The 11,696-nt window shown below is 44.0% G+C and overlaps 1 pseudogene; it reads right to left on the bottom strand.

Annotated features, from left to right (window-relative positions):
* Positions 1–7,818: 7,818 nt before the first annotated feature.
* On the bottom strand, positions 7,819–8,001 carry LOC119854102 (annotated as a pseudogene).
* Between the last annotated feature and the right edge of the window lie 3,695 nt (positions 8,002–11,696).

The raw sequence follows: 11,696 nt of genomic DNA on the forward strand, positions 1-11,696 counted from the left end.
TCAGCTATAAAAGGACATGTTATGAGTTAGCTAGGGTAGAGACAACTAACCATATTAGAGCTCAGTCCACTAGAGCTCAAGCAGCCTTTGCTGAATGGTTGGGGAATATCCCTACAGCTGAAATGTGTAGAGTTGCTAAGTGGAGTTCGATCAGCATATTTACAAGACACTAGTCCTTACTAGAGGCTTCCAGTTCGGAAGCAGATTTGTCCTGCTATGATTATTTAAGTTGGACTCCTGTTACCCACCTCCAAACAACTAGACAACTGCTTGTTAGTCCCCAATCTGTGTGGACAAACGCTCGGAGAAGAAAGAAGTTACTAACCCTGCAGTAGCTAACAGGTTCTTTAAGATGTGTTGTCCACACAAATTTCATGTCCCATCCTCCTTCCCCACTACTGCAAAGCCCAACTCCTAGGGAAATCTGTATTGGCCATGGAACTGAGACACTGCTGGGCTCACTCCACTCTTTATGCCTTCAGGTGAAGGGGGAAAGGGAGCCAGGCACTTGGGGTGTAGGCACAGCCCCAACAGACACTTCTGCTCAAAAGATTCTGATCTTGTGTGCATGGGGCATGTGCACATTAAGAGTAGAATCTGTGTAGCTAGCATATCTGGAAGAACCACAGTTGCTGTAGAGTAAGTAACCATTCTAGTCTGTTGCTTGTTCCTTTTCTTTTCGTCTTCTATTATAGTATTTGATTTGTGGTTAAGGCTGATCTTAATGTAGTTTCTGTGTCTGTGCATATGTGCCATATACCCACATCCCACTATCAAAGCCTGCCCCGACAGTCATGTTTTTATTCTCCAACACTGGCCTACGCCCCTCCATTATGGAATGCAAACTTCATGTTCAGCTCATCAAAGAGAAGCTGGTATCTCCCCTCCCACAGTTTCACTTTGCAGTCTGCACTTTCTGCCAGGGCCTTTCCTTCACACTCCCCAGTTATTGAATCTCATTCATCATTTTTCCTAAAACCATCTGGCGCATTTAAAAGCATCCCCACATATCTGTTGACATAAGTGCTTAAGTGAAGTTAATTGGTTGGCCTGTACATTTGTGAGCATGGGAGCCTGGACAGCTGGATAGAGCCAGACCTAGAAAAGGTGAAAAGATCATAATGGTCTAAGATTGTGGTTTTTAGAATGCTCTTTTCAAAAAACACAAAAATAGGCCATCGTGTCATAGTATGTGGGGAAGAAAATGTCAGCCCATTTGGCAATGTTCTATATTAAGAGGTTTTTTTTCCCTTCAAAGTACGGCTTTGATCAGAAAAATGATTATGTAAAAATGGTGCCTCAACAGCTGACTTTCAGAGTCCAATCTATTGGCATACCTGTAAAAAGTAACCATTTGATACTTTTGACTGTTAGCTCTCCTGAGCCAAGGCAGCTACAGAAGAGTGAGCTGGATTCTATCCTGTCTCACGCAACAACTGTATTATTCAGTAGGTTCTAATTTCAGGCCTAAATTCGATCTACAATTACACCTGAGTAACCTCAATAAGGACAAAGGGGTTTAGTGTTGTAAGCTGCTGTGATTTTATTGCATGGCCTGCAATAGTTGGTGTTTTTCTTATAGCCACGGCTCCTGAAGCCATGTACTTACCTGAGAATCTCAGCTTTCATTAAAATTTAAAAAATATTTAGCCCTTATGGTTGCAAAGAAGATGAAAAATGAGAACCAAGTGTACAGTAAAAGCTCTAAAAACCAGAACACAAATAGAAAGACCACAAAACCTTTTTTTTTTTTTTAAATCTCCTGATTTTTAAGCCAATCTCATGGTTTTTGGCTGCCTGACTCTTGATTTTCCTAATGCTTGGGGTTAGTAATACTGGGGGTTACACAGGTGTTACTGAGCACAGAAATGGAGCCTAAATGGCTTTATTCCTGGAGAAGGATTATAACCCAGAAATAACCCAGTTTGACTTTCAAATCTAAGAGAGGTGGGTGGCAGCTAGAAAAAAGTCTTTGCATGTAATCTGAGTAAATTTGAGCTGGAATCAGAGAAAAATGAATATGGAACCCCACTGTGCTATTTTATTTTTTGGGGAGAATCACTCTTCAGAGTAAATTCTTAGCTATTTGGTGCTTAGAATCTTAACTATTTTGAAGTGTTTTGTCTTGGAATACAAAAAGCATTCTTTGTTTTCTCTCTGGTGGGCTTTTTAAGCTATTTTGTTTGACACAATTGTATTATTTGCTCTCTCTCCCAATTGCATTGGCACACTCGTACTGCAATCAGCTTCTGTCTTTTCAAAAGAGTGCTTAAAAATCCCTTAAGGCCCTGAATTGCAAAATAATCCAGACATTCTCACCTGGAAGCTATCAGAAATAACGAGCCCTGACATAACTTTTAAAAATTCTTCCAGTGCTTTCAGAATCCTCAAATCTGATCTTTAGAAGCACTGCAATCAGATAGAGCTTGTTCAGCCAAAATACGTAAAACATCCATCTGGTTTATAGAAAATGGGATTAGACAAAAATAACTTGGCTTCTTATTTCTTTTGAAAGTGTCTGAAAATGTAGCTGTCATGTCACACTGCTCTTGCTTTCATAACTTTTTCATTTGTGAATAAGGGTGATGAAAGAGAACCTAAGAACTGCCATACTGGATCACACCAATGATCCATCTAGCCAGGAGCCTGTCTCAGTGGTCAGTACCAGAGCTTCAGGGGTGTGTGTGTGTACAGAACAGGGCAGTTAGTTATCTACCCAGCACCAGCACTTTTATTTTTCCCTGTGGGTGCTCCTCCTCCAAGGTTCTTGCCCACTCCCAACTTGCTGCTCTCCACCCTCCCCTGAGTGTCTCCCGCCAGCCACGAAACAACTGATCGGCAGCCCCGCCAAACAGCTGTGGCTGGTGGGTGCTGAGCACCCATTGTTTTTTTTTTTTTCATGGGTGCCTAAACCCTGGAGCACACATGGAGTCGGCGCCTATGCTACCCAGTCTTCCCCACCCAGTTTTTGGCAATCAGAGGTTCAGGGCGGCCCCAAGCATAGGGTTGCAGTGCTGATGGTCTTGGCTAATGGTCACTGATGGCTCTCTCCTCCATGAACTTATTTAGTTATTTTCTTGAACCCTGTTATACTTTTGGCCATTGCAACATCCCATGGCAACAAGTTCCACAGGTTAATTGTGCATTGTGTGGAAAAAGTACTTCATCTTGTTTGTGTTAAACCTGCTGCCTATTAATTTCATTGCGTGCCTCCTAGATTTTATATTGTGGGAAAGGGTAAATAACACTCCTCCCCTCCCCCCAACACACATACCAGTCATGATTTTATAGACCTCTATCAACTGCCCCTTAGTTGTCACTTTTCTAATCTCTCCTTGTATGGAAGCTGTTCTATACCCTTGATCATCTTTGTTGCCATTCTCTGAATATTTTCCACTCCACCATCTCCTTTTTGAGATGGGGCAACCAGAACTGGATGCAATATTCAAGGTCTCGGGACACCCCAGACTCCTATAGTGGCATTGTGATATTGACTGTTATCATCTATTCCTTTCCTAATAGTTCCTAACCTTCCGTTAGAGCTTTGTGTTTTGTCATTCACATGCCATCTATTATTTAAACAAGAGAAACAAGTGGAGGACTGGCCGCTTCAAGAGATATAGAGACTTTTCCCTTCTTAGGCCATGTGCAATGAGTTTGGTGGGTGCACTATTGTTTTTAAAGAGAGGGTCTGTTCCATTCGCGAGTGGGATCTACAGCAAGCTAGTCCTACCCCTTAATGGGACAGTATGGGAAAGATTTACTTTTCCAGTATCCTTCTGCCGGAGCTATCACAGAATATGAGACACTTCCATAAACATCTAAAAGAATTAGGAAGTAGACATTAGTGATGGAAAGGGACTTGTTCCAATACATCACAGTCCCCATACTCGTGATTGAATTGTATGCTCCGGGACTGGCAATTTACACTGACTGTAGTTGAGACAAAGCCATATTATTTTTAATCTCATTCTATCTAGTTTGTGTCCTTTTAAATACATCTTCAAAGAGCCCTTCCTCCAGAAAGGACTCTCGAGCTCTCTTAGGGGGATCTGATCTGTTGTACAGCCCAACAAACACTCCTCACAACTGTTAAACTCCAGCATCAAGCAGCCTCGTGTGATTGATTGGACGCAGTTTGGTGAACAAAGAGTTAAGGTTTGTCTTAGGTCTCCTTTAATTATAGAGCAAAATTAATTAATCCTGCCAAACTCTATTAGTGAATGAGCCGGGTGAAATGAAACAACTGTAATTGAAGTGACATTTTTGCTAAGGCAGCCTGTTGAACTCTGATGGATTAGCAGTAAAGAAACCAGGAGTTGATGAGATTTTAGTGATTATCACAGGTGTGGCATTAGCACTCATTCTGTCCTGGGAATATTCGCTGGTCAGCCAGGCACACAAAAAACGCATGCAGAAAAAACATTAGACACAAACCAGAAGGCCACATTTGCTTTTCAAGCATGTGACTATCTCTCATCAGCTGCTGTGGGAGTTCCTGGATAAATAATATCTTGCTCTGTTCTATGAGACGTCTGCAGGATCCATGGTGCCCTTTACAACCTGTTATTCTGGAAATGGTTAAAATGGACATTCATGCAACAGTCGGGCTGAGGAAATAAGCATTCTGAAGTAAGTAAATTCCAATGTTACAGTTTCCACAGAAACATTTACCCAGCTCCATGGCACATCCTATGTGTGTTATGGTAGAAGCAGACTTGGTAACACTAACTTAAATCCTGCCAACAGACCTCACCACTCCTGGGACCTCAGTGGGGCCGCTAGAGTGGATCTGATTGCAGGCTCATGGCCTCAGTTAGGATAACAGGAATAGAAAGGAAAATGCTACATCGGTGCACTGCATCTGAGTTAACCATTGGAACGACAGCTTCTTGACTCTTCTGCATTAACTTAGATTTTTTGTATTTAATTTGCCCTCACCACCCTCCAAGAAAGGAAATAAAAAGGGGAACGGCATGACACGCACAGGACGAATTGCTTTTCTGATTCAAACTCTGTCTATTTGCCTCCTTCAAGCACTGGGCAGTGCTAGTTAGTAAGTTACATTTTAACAACGCACTCCATTTGAGAATCTCAAAGGCTTTTGTAAGCACAAATTAAATTAAGCAAACACACAACACCAAGTAGGGAAGGTATTAAATCCTTCAGGACAAGAACCATATGTGTTTGTACAGCACCTAGCACAATGTGACCCTGATCCTAACTGATCCAGGCACTACTTTAATATAAATATGAATTATCCCTATTCTGTATATGAGGAAACAGAGAGCCAAGGTGGTGTGTCGGAACTGGGAATAGAATCCACGTATCCTGACTTCTTGTCCAGTGCTTCAGCCACAAAAACATCCTTCCTCTCAGGTATGTAGCAATGTGTCCCTTCTATTCCACCCTACTTGGCTCCTCACGAGTCCTAGGTCACTTTGATATTACTGTATAATGGTCTGATCAGCATTCTATGATAGTAGAGGGCATGAGCAGATAGGAACATGGTTTTTAAGGTCTCCTTTGAGAGACCCCACACATGCTAAACTGCACAGAACTTTGCTTTGAGGAAGATGAAAGGTTGAGTCGACTCTGCCCAGACTCAAAGCCGTCGTTCCAGGGAGTCTACCCGTAGGCATTTCATTCTAAGGCTTAGGCCATTAAACCATCTCCTTGTGCTCTGAGCAGTAATCTGAAGTGCAGAGGCATAGGATAATCCAAAATTAAGAAATGCAACCAAGATTTCATGAGTACAGCATTGGGGGAGGGGAGGGAGGAATGGGAGGACTGAAAACTTGTTCTTTAAATAAAACAGACTAATTTTGACTAGGGTGCAAGGCCTTGAGTCATATCTTCCATCCTATCAATCCCACTGTATCCATTATGGATAAAGCAAAAGGGAATGGTGTTAAACTAGTTCTACTACATGTAACCCTTTTGTCAGCGTGAGCGCCTACCCAGCATTTCTGGGGTCACTAAGTACCTTCCTTGGATGCCAGGAACAGACAGTGCTTCCCACTTGCAAGCACTGAGTCTGTATGAAACAAGGAAAACTATTAGGAGAAAAGAACCCAGCATCAATTTGGGCAGATGCCGCAATGCAATCTATATGAATGATAAACAAAACACTCCCCTGCAGTAACTTTGTCCATAGTCCATTAACTCAGTTCTCCAGCTGCCAGATATCCCTTTATCACATCGCTTTCCCCTTCCCCATCTACTAACCCCCACTCATGGTTTGGTGTAATTGGGTAACAAAGTCCCAGAGTCCTGGGGTGCACTCAGGCAGAGCTGGCTCCAGTCCCTTCAAAATGCTTCCTGGTCCTGTTCACCACCTAACCCAGATATAGTGATTTCAAGAGGGGCCTCACTGGAATTTGCTCAGGTGTGCTGCTGCAGCAAACAACCGTCTGTGTTGCATCCTGTTAAGAAATTACCTCTGCATTCCCATCAAAGCATCCTCCTAATAGCACAGGGTCCTCAGTAACAGTACCTATCTTTTACATAGTGCTTTTCTTCAGCAAATGTCGGTGTGTTTCACAAGAGGTGAGTGTGACGCTGTATGGAATGTGTGAGACATTTTATGATATTGAAACCAATATTCTAAAATTGCGGTAAATCTTGCCAGATCTGCCATGTACGGTATTCATGGAAAAAGTTATAATTCGCTAAATATGGTCATCACATTTATATGTATGTATCGTCTTTGTATTGTGAGTTATAAATGTGTGGTATATCTGTATATCAAACTTGTCCTGTGTTTCTGGGCTGCACCCCCAGACAGATTGGCATCAGTACTATCCAGCTTGCCTGATGGCCTATCAAAAGCAATGAGCTATACAATGAACCCATTGAGAAAAGGCAGGGGTGATACCGATGAGTCAGAAGGACACGTAGGGACATGCCTGTGGACAGAGGAGTCTGTTTTTCCATGCCCATGTGCTCTGAGTTTGTATTTAGGACAAAGGAAGTACCAGCCACATGACAAAGGATATAAAAAGGCAGCTGCACCTTCTCCATTTTGTTGTCAATCCTGCTTCCTACCTCTGGAGCAACTTGTCTACAAACGGAAGCACTGAACAAAGGACTGAATAACCCATCCAAACTGTGGATGTGTTCCAGAGGGACTTCCAAGCCAGGAAACTCACCAATGCTGCTAAGAACCTGATATATGGATTCTGAAGTCTTATGTAGGTATCTGACTGCTTTGATCAGTTCACAACTCTCCTTTTCGTTTCGTTTCTTTTCGTTTCGTTTCGTTTCAAAACCTTTAGTTTTAGATAATAAACAACTGGTTGGTAGCATGGTATTTTTGGGTAAGAGCCAAACTAATATTGACCTGGTAACATGGCTGACCCTTTGGGGTTAGAAGAATACGTAGTGAGCAGAGTTGTAAATAGCTTCTCACTTTATTGGATCCATGTACTGATTGGGAGCCAGAGAACTGGAATGCAGTAAAGAGGGCTCTGTGATTCCTTTTTTCAGCTTCTTGATAACCAGTGTGGGAGATCAGGAGCACAGTTTGTGACTGGTTGGTGAATCTAACTACAGTGTTAATCTCCAGTTTGGGAGAGTCTGCTTTCCTCTTTCTAGCCTGCCCTGACTTTTGCATTTCCAGTGAGAGCTACCCTAGGCATCCCGGGGTCACAGTAAGCATCATTATCCCCATTTTACAGATGGGGAGACTGAGGCACGGGGAAAGTAAGTGACTTCCTCAAGGTCACTGAGCTGGAGAGTGACCAAACTGGGAATAAAACCAGGGCTCCTGAATTCCAGTCCAGGGTTCTACCCCCTATACCACACCACTCCCCAAACCAGGGCTAAGTCTGAACACTTTCCCCCATTACCACAAATTATGCAGTTACGTTTCCTGTATTTGGGGAAATTGCAAGGGTCAGCACAGCTGGTGTGCAACAGATGAGCCTCACCCAGAAAAACCCACTTTGCCAACAACTATAACACAACCCTTGAATGGAATGCTTGCCATCAGATAAAAAGAAAAGGAGTACTTGTGGCACCTTAGAGACTAACGCATTTATTTGAGCATAAGCTTTCGTGAGCTACAGCTCACTTCATCGGATGCATCGAATGCATCCGATGAAGTGAGCTGTAGCTCACGAAAGCTTATGCTCAAATAAATGTGCTAGTCTCTAAGGTGCCACAAGTACTCCTTTTCTTTTTGCGAATACAGACTAACACGGCTGCTACTCTGATGCCATCAGATAGGAGCCCTTTTCTTCTCCTGCTTCACTCCCACCACCCAACCAATTCTGAGTTAATTTGGAGTTATGTTTCAGAGTAGTAGCCGGGTTAGTCTGTATCAGCAAAAAGAACGAGGAGTACTTGTGGCACCTTAGAGACTAGCAAATTTATATAATTTAATTTAATAAATTTGTTAGTCTCTAAGGTGCAGCAAGTACTCCTTGTTCTTTTTGGAGTTATGGTGACTCCCAGAATGTCACTGCAGGAATTCTGGGCACAAACCTTATGTATGTGAATCAGTTCTGTGGCGATTCTTCCCCTGTTTACCAATAGATGGGGACAGAGAGCTCCTTACTCTCTAGAGCGTCAAGCCACAGGAATTGCATGTATATCCTGTCTCAGTCCTTTCTCCTTGGTCAACTTCAAAGGTCCCATTGACTTGAATGGCAGTTAGATCAGGCCCTGGAACTTCGGGCATGTTTGTGTCTGATTTTAAAATGTCATTCCATAGAGCAGTCTTCTGCTGACAGATGGGAATTCCCCTGGCAGAGCTGTTTTAAATTCTTTTACGAAAGGAAATGGATTATTACAGACTTCTGCCCTTTTGTTTTGTTTTTTCAAGTCAAAACTGCCTTCTGGATCATCTCACAACAGTGTCTGGTGAATGGGCTTCTACTTTCAAGCTTGACTGACCAGTGAGTTGCACTGTAGAGAGAAGGAGTGCTGCCTAATGGCTAAGGTAGGGACCTGAGAAATGGGATTCTCCAGTTCTATTTGCCAGCCTGGTGCTGTGTCATTGCATTGTCTTGTGCAAATCTCTGTGCCTGTATCCCCCTCTACACATGGGGGTTGATGATACTTCCCTACCTCCCAGGGGCACTGAAAGCTTTAATTCCTTGTTTGGAAAGCACTTTGAGATCCTTTGAGAGGCACGATAGGAGTGCAAAGTATCTGTTTTTAATGGGACCTCTGGAATATGCCTATATTTCCATGCTCTTTGACTCCCCCTACAGTTAACACTGCATCATGGCAGCCCTGTCCCTGGCCACTGTACTTGAGATTGAGTACCCCCCGCTCATCCCTCCCCAGTCTGTAAAAGAGAGGCTCCACCAATTGTCCAAAAGACATTACTCAGAAGCAATACAAAGCTCTCCCATTCCCCAGGGGCTGAGCAAACTGGGGTGGGCTAGGGCAGGATCTAGGCCTTGGGCTGGGATGGGGAGCCACAAAACCTCTTAGATTCATTCATAGACTTGAAGACTGGCAGGAACCATTGTGATCATCTAGTCTGAAACTCCTGCATAACACAGGCCATAGGACTGCTCTGAATCATTCCCACTTCCAGTCCAAGAGCAGTGGTTGAACTAGAGCGTATCTTTCAGAAAAACATCTGGTCTCAGATTAAAAACATTTCCAGAAATGGAGAATCTGCCACCAACCTTGGTAATTTCTTCCAATTGTTCAATTATCCTTACTGTTGAAAATGTGCTCCTTTCTTCTAGTCTGACTCTGTCTAGCTTCAACTTCCAGCCTTTGGGTCCTGTTATACCTTTCTTTACTAGTTTGTCAGCCCTGTATTATAAAATTTCTTTCCCTATATAGGTACTTACAAACTGTGATCAAGTCAGCCCTTACCCTTCTCTTTGATAGGCTACATTGACCGAGCTCCTGGAGTCTCTCACTATAAGGCATATTTTGGATTAATGGAGAGAGGCCCTCCCACAGAGAGTGGTGGGATGGAGAATGGGTGTCTGGAGGGAAGAGACAGGGAGCTAGCAGTGTTGTGACCACTTTTGTAGGGGGATGTGGGGCTTTGGTTGGATTGGATCCAGGTCCCACTGCATTTGAATCTGCCACTGTGAGTGTACTACTCCCTAGGAATGGAGGGACTGTCCCATTTGAACCTGACTGACTGTCCCTCACAGCAAGCCAAGTATTTGGGAAATGTGAATTTCAGCCACATCAGACCAACTTCCTCCCTTGGCCTATATGACTGCAGCTGCCAGACCAGGCTACCCTGTTACAGGACCATTCAATGAATCTTGTAATAGATAAGGTGCCTGTGGATGGTGCTGAAGACCATGTGAAGTAGTCCCTGGGTTTGGCAGGATTAAAAAGGGTGCCTCTGCATAGCAAGTCTCAGAGCCTGGATCAATACTCACTACGGTGCTAAACACAGTTGGGGTTCAGGCTGGAGCTCAGGTTCTGAAGCCTCTGGAGAAGGGCGAGCGTCCGAGGCCGAACTCCAGCTCAAGCCTACATGTTCACACAGATACTTTTAGCGCTGTAGTGCAAGCCTGAGTCTGTCAACCCAGACACGCTGCCATGGGCTGCATAGTGTCCCTAACAGGTCTTGTTGTGCATTGTAAATGGCTTCTTGGGTGCTCTGTGAATCTTTAGCCAAGGCAGGGGCTTTTCCTCCCTTCCACACACAGGCCAGGGGAGGGGGCTGAGCAAGCTGCCAGGGCAATTTTCTGTTCCCTTTCCCCACATGGGACTGGGAGGCTGGTTGCATGCAAGGATCTTGGAGGACAAGGGAGTCCTTGGGTGCTGCCAGCCACAATATCACTCTGTCCCCAGGCAGGCAGAGTGCTGCTCCCCTGTGCTTCTAGACCAGCTGCTATCACCCACAGACTAAAAAGAACTAGATAAATTCAAGGCAGATAGCTCCATCAATGGCTATTAGCCAGGATGGGCAGGGATGGTGTCCCTACCCTCTGTTTGCCAGAAGCTGGGACCACAGGGGATGGATCACTTGATGATTACCTGTTCTTTTCATTCCCTCTGGGGCATCTGGCACTGGCCACTGTCGGAAGACAGGACACCAGGCTAGATGGACCTTTGGTCTGACCCCGTATGGCCGTTCTTATGTTCTTAGACTAAGGGAGGGCAGAACAAATATCTGGAAGCTGGATATTTTTGTATTAGTATCTGAGATTATGTTGTAGGGTCGATATGGTTGATATTGCATCACTTCATCCCTAGAGTCTGCACTCTGCATCCCCATGATCCCTTGTCTGCCAAACCAGCTTGATGATTCTCACCATTGCTGCTTTCCCCTGGTCGTGCCTTTCATGGATGGAGAGAGGGCTGTGGTCTAAACGGGTCTGGAAGCCAGAAAATTCCCATTTACAATCCCAAATCACTGCACAGCTTTGGGTTAGTCATTCCAGCCAGAGGTTTCCAAAGTGACTAATGATTTTGGGTGTCCAATTTGAACCCCCTTAGCGTCCTCATTTTTACAAGGTATGTGCTCAGCAATGACCGAAAATCAGGCCCCAGCATTTGTCTCAAGTCAGGAAGCCAAAAATTGAGGCATCAAAAAAAAAAAAAAAAAGTCGGACTTAATCTGAAATGTTTGGCCTTCATCTCTCTCTACCTCAGTTTCCCTATCTTTAAGACGGGGATGGGAATCCTGACCTACCTCACTGAGGTGTAGTGAGGATTAATTAGTTAGTGTTTGTAAGGCTCTTTGAAGATGTAAATTGCTG

This window comes from Dermochelys coriacea, chromosome 3 (genome assembly GCF_009764565.3).
Source record: "Dermochelys coriacea isolate rDerCor1 chromosome 3, rDerCor1.pri.v4, whole genome shotgun sequence".
Taxonomy (NCBI): Eukaryota; Metazoa; Chordata; order Testudines; family Dermochelyidae; genus Dermochelys; species Dermochelys coriacea.